A 22,847-nucleotide genomic window follows, 5' to 3' on the forward strand; every position below is an offset into this window, starting at 1 on the left:
CCTTTTGTAGGCAGGGAGCATGGAGAAAGCTAGATCTCAAGATGAAAAGACAAGGAGTAAAAGAATCCTAAACAACTGAACCTCAGTTCACGTCAGAGAAGCAGCCTTAAGTTCTAATGTTCTCCCAAAACTGCCCTAAACTATCAAAGCCTAGCTACCCCCACCTCTGCATGCCCAGAGTACTCGTTGCAGTAGCACCAGCACGTTGGTGCCAAGTACAGCAATGAGTCACATAATTTCCTCTTCAGAGGACCCTCTTTCTTGATTTTCTTGAACTGTTGGGTCTGCAAATAACTCTCCTGAGATTTCCAGCTGGCATTGCTTGCTCTCATCTCTGCCAGAAATGCCATGAAAATGTCCCTTCTCACAGAAGCCCAGACTCACAGCTTTGATTCCTGTCCACAGCTCAGTGGTAGCAGAGAAGCACTAATCAAAAAGAGCTAGAATCACCTTTAAAAGAAAAATGAGTAGGGGATAAGGGATGAACTTGGCTGTGGGGACTCTTGATTTTATCCTAACTGGTTTCTCACTCCTGTGAAATGATCAAAGGGAAGTTTCTTGCTTCTGGAAGTGAAGCAGGGCTCTGTGTCCAAAGATGGGGAAAGGGGGCTCTGGTGATTCACTTTTAGTTCCCAGAACTTTGTAGCCCAAAGCCCGTGGCCAGGGAGGATGGGAGAATTTTTTGTACGCAGATGGTGTAAGAATGGAGAACACCATTCTGACCTGAAAGGACAAAGCCACATGGTTTCTAAATGGTCTCTCCATCTGAGGAGTGCCGCATGAGTAAATATTAGTAATAATCTCGTTGCTGCGGCTGGAGGAAAATGAAGCACCAGGAGGACAAAACAAACCTTTGTGCTAAAATCATGGAATGGTTTTGACTCTGCCTTGCAGGCCAACATGTGCCTGGCATGTACATAGCCCTCAGGCTAGCTTTCTTGCCCCGTTTTCTTCTGGACCACCCATGGGCATGGATGAGGGAAGAGGAGGAGATCCACAAGGGGCACACTGGCTGCAGTCCTCTGTCTTCATCTCTGGAAAGAGTGCATTGCATGGAAAAAACAAGAACACATTCCACTGTGCAATCAAAAAAACATTGACCTCATAGGGACCTAACATTGGTGCTATTATAATGCTGGAGCGAAAAGTGTCTATTTATCCTCCTTTCATTTCTTGTTAAAAAGCATAGCCCATGTCAGGGCTGAGGAGAGCTGCAGCACAGAGGGGACATTATTCTCGGCTTTGGATTAAGCTCAGTATTTTAATGAAAGCACTTATTAGCCCCAGCTGGGGCTCAATTTTCCAGAAAGTTGGGAAAAAATATTGTCTGGGCCATTCTTCTCTAGGGACTGTGTAGAGACATCCTAGGGTATCAATTACTGATCGTAATACTCTATTGGAAACCAACAGCTGGGTAAAAGCCCCTGGCTATAAACAGCTGAGTTGCTCTACATTTTTAAGTGTATTTTTTGCCTATATGCTGTCCATATTTTTCCCACTCAGGATTCTTGGATGTCCCAGACAGAGCCTGGAGCAACCTTGGCCTTGCCACCCTCAACTGCCTTCCGAGTCATGAGGGCTTACTTCACTGGATGAAGGGACCAGTGCTGGGTGCTGATGCTCCTTCTGAGGGGTTAATAAACTGGTCTTGGAATCAAACCCAGCGGACTTGTGCAAAGCACAGTAAGTCTTTAGGAACCCAGACTATGTTTGTCTCTTGAATGCTACTGTAGGATATGCCAAGCAACAGTAGCCACAAGACTCCTTGAGTCCAGGACATCCATATAACCATGTAGGTTACAGCCAGCCCAGGACATGAGAGACTAAATGCTTACATTTAAAGATACACTTTCAAAATTCACTCTGATTCCTATTTCTGCCTGCATAAGCGCCTCCCTTTCTTGTTAAGTTCAGCAAAGAAAATGGACTGTCCAGTGGTAGAACAGATGAGCACTCAGTTCCACTTGCCTTTCCAGCTGTGTGGCCTCTGTACCTCAATTCCCTAGCTGCCCAACTGGGATAATAGTACCACCCACCCACATAGGGGTGCCTGAGGATAATAGTTCCACCCACCCACATAGGGGTGCCTAAGAATAAACTGATTGAGGACTATGAGGCAGATCCTACTATACAGTGAGGTCCATATTACACATAGGATGCGTTTACATGTCGCCCTACAGCAATGTAGTAATGTGCTATGTCGCCAAATAGTACACCACAGGTATGTAGCAATCACATGGATCTACAGGTGATCAGCAGTGACATAGCGGTGCACTCCCGTTTTAGCGTGCCACTATAGCGACGTAGCAGCAAAATCTAACCATGCACTGTGCTCACAGAGCAGTACAGGCAGTTACTGCGACATGCTTTAGTACTTCCATAAGTACTGTGGACACACCCAGAGAGTTACAGATTATTCCTCTTACAGAGTGAGAAATGCTAAATGTTCAAAACTGATCCTAACATGAATCGATACCTAAATCAGGACAACTTCATCTCCTGATGGCGTGGGGTGGGGAATCTCTTCAATGGAGAAGATATTGAGCAAATTGAACTTATGGACTTCCTCACCTACCCCCACTGCAAAGGTTACATGGTAGATGAAGGGCCAGTCTGAAATCAGATGAGCAAGTTGGCAGTGTAGCCTGTGTTTTCATCAGCTTGCCCTCTCAGATTGCATGTGCATTGTGGAATCACTTTACTAACAGTTAACAGCTCAGGAGTGAGAAAAAAGAGGAAAAGAAACTATATTTTGGAATTCATGCTACCAGACAGTGAAGGATAGGATTTTCCAAAGCACCTACCTGATTTAGGCACACAAGTCCCACTGAAAGCAAAGTCAGTGGAACTGGAACTGGTGACTAGGTCTGGACGCGTAAGTGCGGACATGCAAGTGTATATATAACCACATACATCTGTGCCTGTGGTTAAGTTCTGTCTGCCTGGCATACAGAGGAAGACAGACCCAGACAAAGAAGCCTGCAAACTGAATTAGACAGACAATCCCATGCAGGCACATTATAGAGCAGATGGCCAAGACCTAACATGAAATCAATGCTGAGTTGTGGCTGGCTGTTTTTTCAGAAGTAGACGACTGTTTGTGAGGACATAGGCAGATGTGTAGGGCTTGGGCACAACATTGAGCCTTTCAGAGAAAGGAGATGTTGAGGTTATATTTAAAAGATAACTGGCACCAGGACAAGAGAGAGAGAGAGAGTGTAAGGGACAGGGAGGAGCTCTCACATCCATGACCATAACAGAAAAGGCCAACAAGCAGCACAACTGATTGCAGCATGTTCCATGTTACTCCTGCCAGGGGGGGTCAAGGCCATTTGTGAGGGGTGCCCTCCCATGTTTGGGCTCCAGCAAGGGGGCGGAGGGGAAATGGCTGCCGACGAATGCAAACAATTTCTGGAAGAGTTTAAAGCTGTCTTCACATGAACAGCTGCACCGAACCATAATGGATGGTCACTGTCAAATACAAACTGTAAATTTCCCTACAGAACGGAGCCATTTGTGAATGTGTGTGTGCGTATGTGCGTGCGTGCATTATCCAGCCACATGTTACACTGGGGCCCTGGGTGGAGGGGGGGGAAGGGAAGCCCACTCCAGCAGTTGCCAGGTTTAGGGTTTAACATTCCTTTTATCAGAGCTGCTGGAATTATTCCTGCCACTTGGAACTGCAGATTGAAAAGGATTTTACCAGAATATCAAATAGGTACAACCGTCTTCCTCTTATACTGCCATGACAGATATCCTCTAGAGCACCAAGGGCCACATCGTTAGATGGGATCAGTCAAGAGAACTCCAAAGGCTGCAGTGGAGCTGCATCCACTAGCTGAGGATCTGGACCCAATTCTTTTAGAGACCAGAACACTTGTGGTGCAAACATCAAATCCTGCGGCCTTGCTCACTCCTCTGCCCAGGCAAAATCCCTGTCAACGACCTTCACAAAAACAGAAGCCAAGGTGGTGCCATTTCGACAGCAGCGTGGACAATGAGAGGTTCCTGGAAACATCCCCTGTCTGTCCTAACTTGGCAGGATGAAATATGTCTCCAGCAGGCTCCCTCCAGCCAGGCACTTAGCAGAATGGCCACAGCTGCTCTCCAGCCCCACAGTGCAGATGCTAATCATCAGCTCATGTAACTCAGCAATGAGCACCTGAAAAAAATGGAGTTTGGACATCACACAGACCAGCCATTCAGCCCAGGCCAGTTCCATTCCACTTGCCTGACAAAGAAATTCCAAGTGCACCGCTATAATTTGCCAAAAAAAAGGGATTTCCCCTCTGAACAGAGAGTTTCCATGGCTCAGCCTCTCTCCTTGTTGAGAGTGGAATTCCCAGGCTACCCTGGAGTGCTGTTGTAGCTAATCGCATTCTTATGGACATATTCTGCTCATAAAGCCCAGGGAACCACCGGGATGAGGTGCAATAATTGCACAGAATTTTTGGCACAACATTCCTGGAACTCCGTTTAACCTACTTTTTATTTCTTACCCCACTGTATAAATAAAAATCTGGCCATATCTTGATATCCTGCAAATCAGGAAATGGAGGCATATGGTGTATTTCACTTTCCTGTACAGAGAGCTGTTTAAGGCAAACAGCCAAGACAGATAAAGCCTTTTTTCCTGAAGATGCTTGCTTTGTGTCAGTTAAGCGATTTAGTTTGACATGGAAGGATGCAAGCGAGCCTTTGAAAAACTGGAGGCCAGAGCAAAGGTCTGGGAGTCAGAAGCAGTAGCAGAAGATTTCTAATCTTGCTCTGGTATTTCCTTGAGCTCTGATTTCCTGCCGGACTTAATGTACTTACTAACCTGCCTGACACGAGCGTTGGTCTGTAAGCATAACAAACAGGAAAAACACTATGCACAGTAGCAGTAGTGCTAAGTATAATTAGTGCTAAAACAAGGATACCAGGGAATTGCACCAAAAATGGGGAATTGGACCAACAATTGCCCCTTCTAGTTTACAGAAACACATAGTTTTAATGGGTGGGTAGATGTTTTTCTGGTGCAGCTACATAGTCCAGCAGTTCTCAACCTTTTTAGACTCAAGACACACCTAGATAGAGTTGAAGCACCTTTTGGACAATGCCAGCGTGGTAGAGCAACTTCAATGCCCGCCACTTTAAGAGCAAGAGCAGACAGCAGGGCAACTGACAGGTATGGGCCAGCCTTGATGAGAAGATCACATGGCCACAGGCTGGGCCATGTGATTGGTGGAGAGAACTAAGCTGCCTCAATTTTAGCTCAGGAATCAGCAGTCTGCTACTGGCAGCCAGTGCAACGACACCTGGCTGAGCTACTGCTCATGGAAGAGCTTGGAGTTAAGGGAGGAACTATGGGGGTGGCAGGTGGCTCCTCCAGGCCCACTGGGATCCTGAGCCCCAGGGAGAAGGCTAAGGTCTAGAGAGACCTAGGCCCAGCCTAGCAAGGGGTGGGGGTGGGGTGTAACAGCTTGTAGGCATACAGCAAGGAGAGACGTAGTATTGTTGGCCCCAGCATGGGCATAGTAGTGAAGTTGGCCCCAGTAAATAGGCAGTCTTAGTAGCATGGAGGGAAGCCCCAGGAAGGGGGCAGTTAGGTCCAAGTAAGTCCTTGGATGCCTGAGGCCACAAGTGGGCCTGAGTGACGTGGCTCAGTGGGAATCATGGATAAAAGGGACGAGAAATTGGCTCTAATGAGAGAGTGAGTTACCTGGAAAGGGGCTTGGGTCAGAACTCTGCTCAGGGTGAGGCAAACTGGCTGGTCACTGTGCAGATGAGGGTCACAAGGGGGCCCAAGAGGCTGTGCACCGGAAGGCCAAGGAGTGGAAGTACAGAAGCCTGATGTCCTACAGGAGCCACTCAACGGAGCAGGGCAGGTTGAGTGTGGTCCTGTGTGGAGCAGCATGTAAAAGGCCCAGTGAAAGCAGGTGGTGTGAATGAGGCCCATTGGGGCAAAGAGAAAAGACAACTGTATGAGGCCTAGCAAGAGACTGAGTTTGGCCCAGCCTTGAGTGGAGCATAGAGCAATTCAAGGATGCCATCCGCGAGGCATGATACATGATATGGGGAGGTTGGAGTCATAGGCATTGGGGTCTAAATGGGCAGCCTCCCACTTATTATAATACCATTTTACATTACATCAAAGGCATGGCAGGAAAGACCGGGAAGACTGCCCTAAACAGATGGGCAGGCCAGTACTGTGACCCGGCCCCAGGAGTGGCCCCCTGTCACAGCCAGGTGTGAGTCATCACTCATTTCTGACTACAGAAAAATAATAAAGTAGTTTTGCAGTTACAAGCCAGAGTTGTGGTCTTCCTGAGTTTAATGTATTTGAAATCTCTAGGTTTATCTTGTGAATCACGTTTGTACTGTTAGGTTTACAAACATTTCATGGCACCCTGTGTCACACTTGAAAGGATCTCAAAGCAACCCAGGGTGCCATAGTACCCTGGCTGAGAATCAGTGATCTAGTCTGTGGCTGAAAACACAAATAATGATACTAAACAGAGACCAGAAGATTTAAAATAGTTACAGAAAAGATATATAGAGAATATCTATCTGTACAGTTACAGAGACAATGTTTAGATTGAGTTGCTTTATAGTAACCTCTTCCATAATGTTGTAACAACTGCATTCTTTGCAGACCAAAGCCACAATTATTATATGCATTAAAAGATGCATGCACACACATCTGAACAGCTGATGCCCTATCTTTCAGCTTTTAAAACATGGGTCTCCAACACCTGGGCTACAGAAGAATTCCTTTTTGCTCTCAATAGCAGTATCACCCTCCTCTTCTCTCTGGAACACAAATACCTACACACTCCACCCAAAACCAGTCTATCAGAAACAGTAAGTTTGATGTAGGGAAGCAGTTGCTCATGGTGACCATCTCTATTGACTAGACAGGCCAGTGTGACAGTCTCATTTGGTGTACTTAATATGAGCCACAGAAGACAGCATCTTTTGAGGATAGGGTCATCGCACTACACTGTATTTGTGGAGTGTAAATTTCACTGAAAATAAAGGATTGGATTTGATAGTTAGTTTGGGTCCAAAGTACCTCTCTGAGATACCCTGCTGTGTCATGATGTTTGTCAAAGAGCAAATTTCCAGCTAGCCTACACAATACCAGAACTCTCCAGTATCCCAGAACCAAGTACACAAGAAACAATCTTCCATTAAAACACATGGAATCAATTCCCAAAAGTGTTTTCCCAGTCTAAAGTCAGTGCTTCTTTCATGGAAGTCAGTGGGAAGCTAATGATTCAGGCTTCCAGGATTTGACTGATGTTGACTGTGTCCATCAAGAAACTCTGGACTTTGCCCAGCTCCTGTCCACCCTGATTCCAGAAGTGTAGCCCATTGGAACACACATATATCCCAGAATGCAACGTTCCAGACAGCTCCAATGAAGATGTCATTGTACACAGTGAAACTGGTGGCTTCCATGTGTCTCACATTCATATATTGGTGAGGGTGGGTTTCATTGCAGAGCTCTGCAGGCCACATTTTGGCCAACCCTTGGCTATGTAAACAAACAGGCAATATGACCTGAGCTCCCATAAATTCCCTACATAGTCTTAATGACTCTGAAGACTTAATAAAGTGTTTCACAGTATAGGCAACAGCCAGCAATTATGGTTTTGGAATCTGTGAAGTAGCCCAGCTCTGTGACTGCAATGTGAGCAGTGATAATAGTTCTTTCAGAGCACAACACATTTCTTTTGCAGTCAATACACCCCACTCTCTCCCAGCCAAGGGCAGCTTTTAGCAAAAGAGTGAAAATATTTTTTTTTTAAATGAATTCTTATGTTTGGTGTTGCCAGGCTTTAAGGAGGAATAAAACTTGAACTGCACAGTGAAAATGAAGCTGTTATTCAGCAAACATCAAATATTAACATTTGCCATACAAATAGGAATAGGGGAGATGGGCAACTTCAAAGACCTGCCCTCAAAGTCCAACATGCTTAGCATGAATGTCTTTACCTAATCCTCAGGATGGATTGATGCTGTTTACAAGGCTTTTTATTAGTGTTTTAGAGTCACCACCTGTGGTGACACTGGTGGCAAAGCCCACAGTTAAGCCTGCTAATCATTTCTTTTCCCAACTTTATATATTCTGTGTTTTGGCCATGTCGAGTTAAGCTGTGATCGTGGCATGGTGTTCTTAGATACACAAGCCAGTTATCTGAAGAAGAGGTACTCAGATGCTAACCTGAAGTCAGGCAGAAGCTTAAGACAGGGTGGCACCACAGAGACTACCTTCTGCCTGAACAAGTTAATTGTGGAAAGTCAAGATATCCCAGTCTGCAAACAACTGATGCAAACCTTTAGTTGCATGATTGTTTCTTGCCAGTCTTGCATTCTCACTAGCCCAGACCTGCAAATGCTGCATGTAAAAAAATGCTTCCACTTGAAACAAACACATCTGGTAATATATCTGCTGTATTTAAATTTGATAGAAGGTAGTTTTTACCAAGTTTGTTTGAAACCAATTATGGGGTCTTTAAGAATCACAAATACATTTTCTAAAGCAATATTTGACTAAATGTTTCTCGTTGTTTTCTTGGGTCTCTCAGTATGAATCTTCCCCTGATGATAACACAGCTACCTGAAATGCTTTGTCATTTCTCCCTTTACTGGGAACACCTTAAATCAAATCCCTGAGTTTTGCTAGTGATGTCATCACTGGACTCTGCTGATCATGACTTTACCCTATGGGCATCCACACAACACTTCATAATCTCCCCAGCACCTGTACTTGCACTTATAATGTAAATCCTAAGACAAACCCATGAGGAGTCTCTTCTCTGGTTGATCTAGGTCCAGGTTTGGGATGTTGAAGGAAGTAACCCAAGAGAATGCAATTTTCTGTACTCCCTAAAAGGACAATCTGAAGGTTACTATGTTTCTTAGGCCAGCTACACCCCTCTGCCTTGGGTACCTTCACTGGAAGTTAAGCATTGGCTCCTAATATTTTTACATAGTCCAAACAACAACAGGGCTTTCCAGATGTCCAGTTAAGCTCTTGCACTGCATCTGCACAGGTGCTATTTTCTACAGCTATCTCAGCAAATGCTGAATATATCCCCTCTCCCGGCCTCCAACAGAAAAGCAATAAAGAAAAGTTTATCAACCAGTGACACCCAGACTGTAACTCGTGAGCAACAAGAGACTCTTCAACTTAGCACCTGTAGCCCTTTGCAGAAAATGTCAAGGCGTTCTAGCGTTCCTCAATAATGCAATGCTCGCTCGCTCGCTCTCTCTCCATGCGCAATTTCGTTAACACTGACTGCTCAGGTAGCTCCTGACCCAATCAGGACTGAATGCCACTGTTACAAATCAATCTATCTGTTGGACAAAACAGGGCAAGAATCCCTCAGATTCCCTGAAATCCCTCAGACCACCTAGATCCTCAGTCCTATAACACTCTATAGGCCACAGGTGTGCAAAATGTAGCCCACGGGTCGGATGAGGCCCGCCAGACCAGTCTATCCGGCCCATGGGGTCTCTAAAAAATTTAGGAAATTTATATTTATCTGCCCCTGGCTGCCTGTCATGCAGCCCTCGATGGCTTGCCAAAACTCAGTAAGCCGCCCTCTGCCCAAAATAATTGCCCGCCCCTCCTATAGGCAAAGGAGAGAAAGGAGTGACAAGGATATACCATAGCATAGGACTCTACATTCAGGGGGCGTCCAGTGGTTAGAATCATAGAAAATTAGGGTTGTAAGGGACCTCAGGAGATCATCTAGTCCAACCCTCCGCTCAAAGCAGGACCATCCCCAACTACATCATCCCAGCCAAGGCTTTGTCTAGCTAGGTCTTAAAAGACCTCCAAGGATGGTGATTCCATCATTTCTCTGGGTAATGGCGCTCCACAGTTTCTCTGAGTAACTTGTTCCAGTGCTAACGAATCGTAGTCAACAGATCTTAAAACTAGGCTGGGCCTCAAGAGGTTGAGTAGTATAGATGGATGACTAGGAAGAAAAGCCAACATAAGCACACTGGAGGAAAGCAGAACTGAACCCCCCTTTGATACACTGTGCTCCAAACTTGCATTAAACCCCCATTCCTCAAGTGCTGCACGGCTGGTCAGCTGCTTGTATAAATTCAGAAAAATCAGCCTGGATCACCGTTAGCGTTGTGACATATGTTTCAAAACAGGTAAATCACAAGTGCATTAATGGTTCCAAAGATCCCTCTACTCTCCTCTGTGATGCCCCTGGTCCATTGGGTAACAACCAGTGTAAAAAGCAAAAGCCCTAACCCAGCTCTACAGCCTGTGCTGAGATCCCTGTGATACCAAGTACAATACTCAGCCACTAGTTCAGGGGCAGGCAATTATTTCAGGTGGAGGGCCACTTACTGAGTTTTGGCAAGCCATCACAGGCCGCATGACAGGGCCAAGGGCAGATAGGGCCAAGGGCAGATAGATATTAATTTTCTAAATTTTTTAGGGGCCTCACAGGCTGCATAAGATGGCCTGGCAGGCCTCATCCATCCCCCGAGCCGCATTTTGCCCACCCACACTAGTTAGATAACAGAACCAGGTTGAGATGAAATCTCATTTGTCTCTCTCTTAATGGTATTCTTGGAAAACATAGAAATGAAACAAATGACCAACAAAAATGGTCTGTGTGTCACTTTACACTAATCACCATGGATCTAATCCAAGGCCCACTGAAGGTCAGTGGAAAGATTCCTATTGGCTTCCATGGGGTTTGAACTAGTCCACATGTTGAAAGCACTTCTTTGCAGGTGTAAGTTTACATGCTTCCTGTCACAGAGCCCTAACAAAGCCTGCCCTTCAAAACCACCTTAACGAGAGCTGCCTTTGGACTGGAGCCAAGAGCTCTCACCCTGATGTCAGTGATATTCCCCATCTGGGGCTGAATGCCTGCAAGCCAGCCCTGCCAGATTCCCAACACATCCCTCCATCTTTTCTCTGACAGTCTTTGCTGTGCTTGAGCAACTCTCACGATGCATGTTTTTAAGGCCATCATCCATGAAGAGTCCAGGCACAACGCTTAGTCACTTATTTGTACTATCTCTGCTTGTGTCTTCTGGCTGCACAATGACTGTTACTGTCATAATAGCTTCTTCCTAATCAACAAAGCATTCTTTGCTTCTGTTCCTGGCTGTTTGTGGCTCACTTGCCCATGCCTTGCTATCCAGCATTTAGAAGTTAGTTCAGTATAAATTCCATGGTATGAGCAAAGCAGATGCTTCTCTTGATGGAAGTTTGATTGCTCAGTAATTCTCCACCTACCTATAATTCTCTTCACTTAAGAGCAAATCCTGGATCAGGTGCACCACCTAAATAACACTCAGGTGCAACTGCATGTTGGATGTTCAGTGTGATTCTTTCCCATAATCCACAGAGCAGAACCATACTTGCAGCAGTTTCCCCTGCTTGGATGCCACTGGGCCCATTTTGTTGGGATGCACCTGTCCTATCACTGGGAGACAGCAAGATGCGCTCTCCAGTACTCATTCTGCAGACCATCACTGAGGATACCATGATCACATCTAATCCTCCTAGCTGATAAAATATGGGAAGGCAAAGGCAGCGTGTGTGGGGATGGATATCATTGTCATTCTTTTAATGACAATCCAATCTGAGCACAATCTTCTTTTCTCTTCCTGGGTGATCAAAAGCAAAAAGTCTCTTAAGCTTCTCACTTCCAGAAGCTATAGGAAGGGACTGAGAGTCTCTGGATAAGGTCAGGTTAAAGACATACAAGCAAACTATTGTCACCTAATTGCAACAGATGCCCAGGAAGGCTCAATCAGGCAATACAAGGATATTCAAGGATCTAGGAACCCCCATAAGATAACAGTTACCTATTGTACAGTTATCGCTATTGCTGCAGAGCTAAGAGGTACCCACATTAACACTGGTTACGCAAACCAAACAGAAAGTGAAATCAGTGTGAACTTTGTCTAAATTAGTCACTTATCTGCTTGTTTTGGGTATTTTTTCTCCTTTTCCAAATGGTCTTTGAACAATCTGAGCACTTCAAGTCAGTGAAGGGACAATTAAACACTCCAGTAAACACAAAAACAGGACTTGCATAATCTAACATTGTACTCAGAGGGTTAAAGGACACCCTGGAGAGCAGGAGCCGTGACAAATAGCACTTTGAATGTTCCTTCACCTTTCTGATTGCTCATTAAGCTTTGGCACAGTCTGACTCTGAACTCACTGCACCAAAACACTCTTGCTTCATAACGATAGAGTTTAGATGCACGAAACAAACAAGTCCTGGGATGGGCAAGCTACCGGGATCCAAATGGGCAAAAGGTAAATGCTGTTTATGCTCACAAATCCACAGGGTTGAATTCAACATCACTGTGTGGGGCTTCTCAAAAGCCACAAATGGACAGGGGCCGGTGAGTACAAAACCAGCCAGTGATCCCCCACACAAGCATCTATGTATTTTTCAGAAACCCAATCACTGCCACCTCTAGCGTTTAAGCCTAGGATTAGGAGAATGCGATGCTACTCCTGGTTCAGTCACTCAAGGGTTGTGTCATCTCAGGCAACACAAGCCTTTTCTGAGCCTCATTTTTCCATCTGGGATGGAGATCTTTGATCCAAAGGTGTTATGTATCAGAGAGGTGTTAATGAAAAAGAACCTGGGAAAGAAAGCCATTTGACAGTCTTTATTTTAATGGGAGTTTTGCCTGAGCAAGGACTGCAGGATGTGGCCAATACAAAGAAATCACACAGCTTGGCAGCAAGAGAATTTAAGTGATGGTGCCCTTTTAAAGAGCAGAGTGTTCAAATCAGCAGCCCTAAGATAAATCCTGCTGGGCTTTGCTTTCTGCCAACAGCCTTCAATGTGCTGCTTTGTCTTTTTAAAAGAACACTTAATTGCTATCGTTCATTATTTACAGATGTGCAGATACCTGAATCTGTTCAACAACTGTACTGAGCTGCAGCCCAGAGCCGAGAGCTAAGTTCACAAGAGGCTCAGGCTTCACATAGTTACTAAGACAGCCCTGAGATGCAAGAATTGGGTTTCAGGTTTTCAGTTCAAACCACTTGCCCCTTGAAAACACCTGCTGATTTATCACAGTGAAGCAAAAGCCAATGTTATGCTACTCCTTATCTGACACCTCTGTACCCTTTTGTCAGGTTCCCACCAATGGCTTCCCCATCAGTTGTCATATTTGAGAGGGATGTGTAGCTGACAGACAGGGAGATGCATGCCTGGCAACTCATCTTCACCATTTCAGTGATCACCTGGCAAACCTGGGAAAGTGGCACCTGCAGAACCACAGGTGCAAGGAGGGGATGCTGAGCCTCAGGGCACTCCCCTGCATCTGGATGGTGAAAGCAAAGGCCTGACTCCCACTGATTTGAGTGCTCTTGTGAAATCCTGGTGACACCCTTTTACGATGCAACCTGGAGCTGCCCTCTTTGCTGCAGAAGGAGCTTACTGGGGCAGAGGAAGGAGAAGGAAGGGACTGAAGAGGAATCGGGGGACAGCAGAGTTGTGTAGCAGGGGGTAGAGTTGATGTGGGGATCTGGGCACTCTGAGGGTGTGACGGCCCATATTATGCTTTTTATTGTTAACTAGCAACACAAATTGTCACATATGCACAGGCAGAGGTTGGGGAGAGTTCAAAAAGCAGAGTTTAAAACAAATCAATTAGCCTTTTATTAAAAAAAAAAGCTCATGAAAATTTTGGTACCCTGAGCAGAGGGCAGAAGAGGAACTCGTAAACACGGGACGGAGAGGGGCTGGCTGACAATGACAAGGCTGAAGTACTATACATGAGGATAGGACTAAACCAGAGAACAGGCCAGGACAGGGAGGCTGGACTAAGCAGGGGCAAAAACTCTTGATCATAACAATTAAAGGCAAGGTACACTTCTCAAAAGTAATAGCCACATGTCTCACACTCTAACATATTGATCTGCACTACTCTCCTGTGAGGCAGGAAAGTGCTGTTACCTTTTTATACAGTTGGGGAGCAGAGATAGTGACCAGCTTCAGGTTACAGAAGTCTCAAGAGCTGGGGCTTGAACTCTGGCCAGCATCCTAACTCCTCTTTGTCTTTTTAAGGAACCACTGAGCAAATCAGATTAGGGCTCCATTACAACAATGAGGCAGCTGAAAGGAGTTAATAGAAAAGGATTTAATGAAAAACAAATACATGCACACACAACAGAAAGAAAGCTAAAGTAATAAGAAACAGCCTTGTATTGTTTACCCCTTTCACCACTTTTTTGATACAGTGATCATGAGATGGTAAAACGAACGGGGAGGCAATTCCATTTCAGAGGCAGAATATGGGACAAAGGACATGTCTACATTGCTTCCGTGCCAGGCTGTGCCTGAGACCTATGTGCCAGCACTGAACAAACGTAAACCAGAAAGATGCTCCTCATCCCCAAAACACTTCAATACAATTGTCTGACAGATGGAGAGAGACAGACAAAGGAGGACAAAGAAGCAATGAGATGATATTGGGCAGTGCAGTAAGCTTTTGGGGGCCAAGCACTGTCTCTTGCTCTAGGCCTGTAAAAATCCAGGACAATGACACTCTGAGCTCCTCTGGGATCTCTAGTCTCTATCACTGTCCTATAAATATACACTTTATGTACGTAAAGCACCTGGCACACAAGGCAGTGCCAAATGCATGGCTCCTGAAGCACCTTCAAAAGCGAATGCTGGAATCACACACTGGGTTTTCTTCTACCATGCTTAGAGCTATCTGCTTGATCTCTCTAAATACTGTCCATTGCAAGTATTTAGTGCAATACACAGAGCTTGAAAACATTTTGCAGTTTGGCTTTGCTTTACAGTGCCTAAAAAATACCTATCTAGAAATATTTGGTCGTCCAGGCTTCACTGACCGGATTTTGCTTCTAGTACATATGATCTCAGACGAGTGTGCTCTGTGGTGTGCTATGCTTGGTATGCCCTGGATTTGATTATATGTTTTCTTGCACTTCTGTCTTCATTAGTTCTACATTCCAGAGTGTGTGGAATGCATGCACTGCCAACCCAAGACAATTAAGATGTGACATTGTTTTTCAAGGACTCTGCTGAGGGGCAAATGTTTTTTCTCTTCATCCCGTGTCTACGCACAAACCCCAAGTGGAGCTGTCAACAAAAATAAACAGAACAGAGTTGACTCTAGTTTGCTTTTTTTTTTTTATTTCCTCTCTCTTACTCCACAAGGTCAGAGAAGGAATAGAGGCTACTAGTGGAGCTGCCAAAGAACATGAGGTTGCCGGACGCTGCTGTCTGAACACACCTTAAAATGCTAAAGTATTAAAGGATGTTGCTTTTGTCTGGCCTTGCCGAAGTGTAAAACAAGAATGCTGCATAATCAAATGTGGTTTCTTTTTAAAAAGTTAAATACCGACATGTGAATGTGCCTATGGGTGCAAAGAGCCAGCCTGAGGGCCCCGGGGACTGAGGTCTTCTCTTAAGGCATAAAAATGCCTTGGGCAAAGGCGCTCCACAGATATGACTGAACATTATTCTTGAGAGATGGACAGGGCTGTTTCAATTAAAATCTACCTGTGGATTTGGAAACTCCAAATCACAACCACATATAGTCTGGGCAGGCTTCTGTCAGGGACTGTGTTTCAGTCCATGTCCGGCACGAGGCCAGGCCCCGACATTCAGAAATCAGCTTGGACTCCTAATTGTGTGTTCCTCCAAACTCAGATTTTGGTTCAAGGCATTCTTCGATCCCTATGGCCCATTCAGTCTTCGACCTCTCTGATGAGACTATTGACGAGATACCAAGATTTTGGAATGTTTCGTATGAACCGAGCCGTGACCACTGACGTAGCTCACAAAGGCCAGCAAACAGCCATCAGATGGCAATGATGCACCCACCCCCTACTGACGTGGACTAGAGTAGAAACTGTGACCCAAGTCCCTTCCAGTCCCTACCACAACGTAACTGGTGTTACTACTACTCAACTATCTTGCTCCTATAAAAGGGAACCTCACATTTCTCCCCCTAGAGCATGCGGGACGTAAGACAAGGTCTCCTATCACTAGGGGCATAGAGATGGCAAAAGTCTGGGATTGTGAACTGCTCCCTAAAGTGTACTAGTGTCTTTTTTATTTTTGTCTGCAAAACCCACTGAAGTAAATATCAAGTAATTATGGTGTTCTGAAGTGACCTTATGGGGCATGTGCTCAATTCCATGGACCTCAGCCAAAGCTACTATTGTGGATTTCATGCCAAGACTTGGGAGAACCCTGGCTCCCTCCCACTGTTTTCTTTGGCCAGGCTCTATGGATTCTCAGCCTGGCAAGAAAGCCCCATTTTAAAAGTACTGGCAAACATTGTGCAGTTTGTCACACCACGGCTTCTGATTTAGGACCTTGATTTAGGCTCAACACTGGGCTCTTTTGTTTAGCTGTGTTTGTACATCATTTGCAACTTTGTATTAGTTAATAAACGTCAGTCTGCTAAGAGTGTGGCATGCCCAGTATTGCGGGGAGGATTTTCCCTTGAATATACAATCCATAGTGAGAATGACTGAGTGAAATTGAAACAGCTCTATCCATTAGCTGAGGGGTTAAGCTCATGCAAAAAAGCCTTTTTATATAATGCCTACTTCAGTGATAAAACTACATACCTGGTGAACCCCAGAGACTTGGGATAAGGATTTTCCCTTTTTTGTTTGAAACTGAATCTCTTTTGCTGTTTCTTTTATAACTGGCAACTCTCCGATTTGTCCTCACCTGTGCAGGTCATACTTGACGGGGAAAAAAACAAAACTAAAGGACTTTGCTCTCTGACCCCACAAATCTAAATCAATATTCCCTAAAGCCATATTAATATGTGATTATGAGCAGAGAAATGACACCACAAGGAAAATGCTCTCTGATAAATCCCAGTTCTGTTGCTGCCTGTGCATTTTCTGAGCCCTAGCAAGTAATCTTGTCAGCAAACGAGGGGGGAAAAGAAAACACCAAATCGAAACCATTTCACATTGACAGTTGAATATCCAAAGCCAAACCACTGTGAAGGACAAAGGTATTAATCTAGAGACAGAGCCAAGTGGCTCTCAAATACCTGAGGTAAGCACCTTTATTACATTACTCATCCAGTTACAGTTTTGCATGAAAAACCAGCATTGTATGGGTTTTTTTAGGTTTCTTTACAAAGTAATAAACTAGCGCACTAAGCTTTTCAGTAAATGTTAGAATTTTTCTTAGAAAATTACATGAAGTATAGATACTACTTATCAAACCAAGTGAATACCCAAAAATTGAATCAGTAAATCAGATAATTGACAGTGGTACTGAATCACCACTAATTTATCCAGTAGGTGCACGTGAAACAGTTATGAGACAGTAACACCTCAATCATTAGGTTAATAGACCACAGTCATTTCTCACAACCCAAGAAACTCAAACCCTTGAAGGACTGCATAGACTCTTCCAAAGTTTCTACGTACTTTGGGCCAAAACTGCTTCACTTATCAGGCACCTAAGTGTATTGCATCTTGCTCGAGTTCCTGAAAAACCATTAACACAAAGGTGGATAGGTCCTCTGCTTTACCAACGGTTTTTTGTGGCTAAGATCACAAGGATTACAAGTAAGCACGCTAATGATTTTCCAGGAATCATACAGGTTGAAACAACATCACACTTATGCTCCTAATTCCTGGAATAGTCCCACAAAATTATATAAGTAACTACACTATTCCCCCCTGGCCTAATTCAGCCACTTTCGATATACGTTGGTCACCACAGCTTTCTTCCCCTTCTCAGAGTAGAGCAGTTCTGTTAACACTATTTTACAGTTCTGGGATATGGAGGGGGCGGGGGGGCTGGTTCTTTAGGACTTGGGTTAGGAAATGACTAACTATCTTCCTACTATAAGTTTATACACACAGGCCATCGTTTCAAAACACATACACACTCTCACTTGCACCTTAAAGTGGTTACAAAAACTAACACAGGAGAGAAAAACAAAAAAAAAGAAGAAAGTTAGTGAATGGAAGCAAAGGAAAGGGTTCACTCTTCAGCTTGCATCACTTTCAGAGTCACATGGCACCGGAGTCAGGACTGCAATCCAGCACATCAGATGATGTCATCTCTAGTCTGTACTTCATGCCAACAGGTTTCTCTGGGTACTTGCCTGGTCAGGAAGCCATGGCATGTGATTGCTGTGTCATAGGCCCAACCTTGGAAAGCAGGAAAGTAAACCTGGGTGCTATGGTGTCCACAGAAGAGCAAACCATATTCTACACACACCTTTAGGTTTACAATCCAACTTGCTCCACTACTGCACTCCCTAGGGATCCTTCTAACAAATCAGGACATTGCATGGCTTGGTTGCCAATAATGCAGTACAATCCTGGACACTGTTTGACAAGCTTGACCCTTGGTCAGTCTGGAAAGCCTCCCTTCACACTGTCAGTTCTTTTACAAAATCCATCATCATATTCCAACCCATGTGTGTTCTGAAAATAGAACAATCATAGGATAAACAGGAGAGACTCCAGGAAACTGTCTCAACCCTCCCTCTTCTAGGGCAACATTTGGCTCCACATGGCTCCATATGGCTGCCAGGTGAAGAGCCCTTGACATGTTCATGGATGTGTCTTAAGACCCAGTGAACTCTCATAGTTCATCACGCAAGCATACATCTCACACACCCTCCCAGCATTTCTTTAAAAAGTACTTAAAGGCCTCTTTGCAACCATTTATTGCTCTTTTCTCAAGTGGGAACAAGGGAGCGAGCTGCTTGTGGCTTTCCTTGATGAAGGGTCACTAGGCTCTCAGGAATAAGGTCTAGAGTCAGAGCAGCCCTAGATCTTGTCAATATCTTGTGTATCTCATTGAAGCTGTAGAAAATCCAAGGCTAGGGACAGACGTTACATATAAACTGGTTTAAGTGATCAGAAACTGGTTTAAACCTGTAACAAAACAAAAGCTCAGTGCACATAAACTAGTTTCAAAATGGCTGAAACTGGTTTAAGATGAACCTGGTTGAATGTAGTATCAGACTTAACTGATTTGAGTCAAACTGGTTTATGAAACTTCTGTCCCAGACCCCTTCCTGGTTCAGGTTAAATCACAGTCCCCAGCAACCCAGCATGCTTTCCAGCCTTGGGCTGAGCTGTGCCCTCTGCTCCAGAGAGCAGGGATGGCCCTGCCCCTCTGCTCCCCAGCTGGAGGAGTGAGGGCTGGCTAACAAGGGGAGTGGGGGACAAGCCTACCTGGGGATGCAGCTCAGTCTGCAGATGGAGGATTACCTCCCCCTCCCAAGACAAACTCCAGCTGGGGTCTGGAGCCAGGGAGGAGGGGTTAAACACCACTTCCCCTAATCAAACTTACTGCTGGCTGCAGCTGTGGACTACAAATTCCACAGGCTCCTGGAAGTGGGAAGAGGAAGTGATGAACAAGCCTGCAGAGTATGGCTGCTGTAATTCTGGACTACAAATCCCAGAAACCTCAGAGGTAGCAGGAAAAAAAAGTTAACACAGAGCCAGAGAGCTGTGCTTTAGCCGCTCCCCTTCCCCTCCCCCTCCTCCTGCTTCTGGCCTGACACTGTGAGCATGTACGGTAGCTACATTTCCTGTGTCAAAGGTAAATGTCTGTTCACTTCTGTTTCAATTTAATCTGTGCAGTTTATAGTAACTTGCAAGGGCTGAATCGATTCAGCCTTGGGCTCTCTGACTGTCTATACCTAGTCAAAGAGTATACACACTAGGCCTGTGAGAAGTGGCTAGTATTTGCTTCAGATTCAGCCAATTCAGGGAACAGTCATTCAATTTGGTGATTTGAATCACTGTCCCGATTCAATTCAGCTGAATCTGATTCGGAGATTCTGCTACAGCCATATTGGCCAAATCTCCAAATCAGCCCCATCCCCCACCTGATCTCAATGGCTGCCCCACCCAGTCTCCCAGTTCCTGGCTCTTTAAAAAAAAAAAAAAAAAGCCTGAACTCACTGGCTGCTGCTGGGGGGGATCCCTGTTGCCCCCCCATTGTCCCACGCTGTGTGGGGGGCTATACCATGAGTACCCTGGCCCCTGCCCACTCTCCCAGCCCCCCCATGACTGCTCCACCTGCCCTAGCTCCCTGGGGTACACACAGTGGCAGGAGCTGCCCCCCTACCCCCCACCCCACACCCCCAGACAACCTGCAGCTCCATCACGTGCCCACCGTGGCTGGGCAGTGCCTGCTCCAGCCCCACTCCCTCCCTCACCATGGGGGGCCTTGATCTACCACACCTCTTCCCTTCCCTTCCACCAAAACAGACTTACCAGCTGCACGTAGCTCTCCAAGCTGCTAGGCTGTGCTCCTCGCCACCTATGTGTTGCACTGTGACTGCGTGCATGTGTGGGGCATACAGTCAATTTTCTTTATATCAGTGCCAATCCAATATTGGACTGATGTACCAGTGCACCTCTAGTAGGAGGGATTCTAAAAGGAACTCTTCACATTACTATTTCAGTACTGTTAATTCCAAATTTAGGTTCTCTCTAAACTGATAGTGAGGGCAGACATTAAGGTCATCTTTAAGCCTGTACCCACCATTCATCTCACTTGACTCCTGACCTTGATCCCTAGCTACTTGATCTCCAGCTGGAAGTTCTGCTAAACCTTGGGTATAAAGCTAATTCCACCTCACTCACCTCTTATCACAGGAAGATTTCCAGCAGCAATCACACAACTCCCTGTTCCTAACTACCTCCTCTTTACTTCCTCACTTCCATTGCTTACTGCCCATAAAGACAGACAACCCCAGAGAGAGACCCAAATAGTTACAGAACACTTGCTAGAAGGTCTCAGCTTTGTAATTAAGCTGCACACTGTAAAGAACTTCAGTGAGGATGGCAGGATATAAGATGGGGCTTGGGTTGGCTGAGGGCAACTTCAAGGTTGACCCTATAAAGGAAGGTACACAATGTTAATTCACCTTTGAACCTGACCTAGATCCAGCACCGCTTCCTTTGGCCCTAGTCTAGTCTCTTGCTGTCAGGGCTCCAGAACTGCCAGCCGTAGTAGAGTAAGCTGCATTCTGTCATACCTCGTGAATAATAAACAGACCTGCCAGCTGAAGTGTTAAGGTCCTGTCTTTACTACATCTAATGGTATGGTACAAAGCAGAACAGCATGGCTTGGTTTCCAGATCTAGTACAAGGTTCTGGTTGCAGAGCTGGTAATTAACAAAACTACATTTTTAACTTGCAGAGGATAAGCCAACTCTGGCTACACTTGGATGCAATTTACGGTGCTGCTTGTTTCTTCTTAGACCCTAAATGCACTGACATGCTGGCCCACCCTCCTCATCATACTGGAGCAGTTGTGGGATGTGTTACTCAAAGCTGGGTATTTTCAGTGAAAGATCCCCAGTTGTGGACATCCCTGCCTTGGTTGTGAACCAGTGCATGGTTTGGTGACCTTCACAAAGAACAGCAAAGTTTATTTCATTAGCTAAAATTTAGCTAACTACAAAGCCATCAAGATGTGCTTGCTGGTGATCAGATAGGGGGTGATCAGTGGTGGAGCTATTCACTTTGTTAACTCTTTCTGGGTAGTATTTATATGTTTGTTTCTCATCTCTACATGCTTACAAACAATGGCCCCAAAACCATTTAGAGAAAAGTAAAATCAACCAGAACATATTGGGGACGGGATTTTTAGAACAGTAAATCTAGGGTGCTGATTTTCCATTATGAATACATGGGGCACTTTTTAGCTCTTCCCCTCCCCCCCCCCAGGCCCTGGAAAATTTTGCAAGTTTATCCTTAAGATATGAAAGTATCTAGGTTACCCTTTGCTTCTTTATTCTTCCATTGCCTGTCCCTCCCCATTGCACTTTCTTTCTCTGTGAAAAATTCTTGGCAGCTCCAGTTACTTCCAGATCTGTTCTCTATGACATCAGCAGGGATAGAACCCAGTTTTCTACTGAGAACTGTCTTCTATCAGGTGAGGCAGTTGGCTATTGAGTGAGGAGCCCTTCTGCCAGTGGCTCAGCAGGGTTTGTTAAGGGAAAATTGTTTCTAGGCCTGCTGGTACTCGTTGATCTAGAAACAGCATCAAATGCATAATCCAAGATGGGGAGAATGAGGATGTTTGGTGAGGACCCTTCTCATCACTGTATACATGTGCACAATGAATCATGGACAATATTAGTTATGTTGTATGAGTGGTGTCATAAATCCACAGCATCCCTATTTCATTTTCACGATCACAAGTACCCCCTTTCTCTCTCCCATCAGAAGCCAGAAGTTTCCTTGATTATGTACATTCTCCTCCTGCAGTGGAAACTAGGAAATTAAATTAATTAAATTAGGAAGGATCACAATGAGGCATTTCAGGTTACAGAATAGAAACTATACCCATGGAAAGTTGACACATATCAGGATGAAAAAATAGCAGATGCTTGATAACAAATAAAGGACAAACATAAAAAGCACTGCCTCTTTTCCTTCCTGGGCTCAATCTTGTACCAGTGAATTCAACATGAAAGCCTCTCAATGCTGTAATGGGCAACAAAGACCTAAAAAGAACTAATTAATGAATTACAGAATTTGGACCAAAACAAAAATGTGCACATTGGACCTAAAGCCATTTTTTTTGCTTTAAAAAATGGTTTGACAACAATATTTCAACTATCATCATTTATTATTATTTGCTTTATCACAGTAGCTGTCCCTTCTGAGAACGGTTACATTTCTGCTTCCCTTAGGAAGCAAGAAAACAATTTCTGTAAAAAATAATTTCCAGCAGTGGCCCATCCAAAACTCCAGGTCAACAGCAAATATATCCAAACACTCAATAAGGTTACACAAGTAAATAAAACAGATGAGCCCTGTTTGGCTCTGAAAATTAAGCTCAAAACAA

At 44.9% G+C, this 22,847-nt stretch overlaps 1 long non-coding RNA gene across 1 annotated transcript in view; it reads right to left on the bottom strand.

The window, feature by feature from the left end:
• LOC149856300 (uncharacterized) overlaps window positions 1–19,338 on the bottom strand; it is a 67,642-nt gene extending 48,304 nt beyond the window's left edge. The window contains exon 1 of the long non-coding RNA XR_016438357.1: window positions 19,211–19,338. This is a non-coding gene — a long non-coding RNA (uncharacterized LOC149856300). The remainder of the gene's footprint in view (window positions 1–19,210) is intronic.
• Window positions 19,339–22,847: the final 3,509 nt, after the last annotated feature.

This window comes from Crocodylus siamensis, chromosome 10, assembly GCF_052110815.1.
Source record: "Crocodylus siamensis isolate JL-2025a chromosome 10, ASM5211081v1, whole genome shotgun sequence".
NCBI classification, from domain to species: Eukaryota; Metazoa; Chordata; order Crocodylia; family Crocodylidae; genus Crocodylus; species Crocodylus siamensis.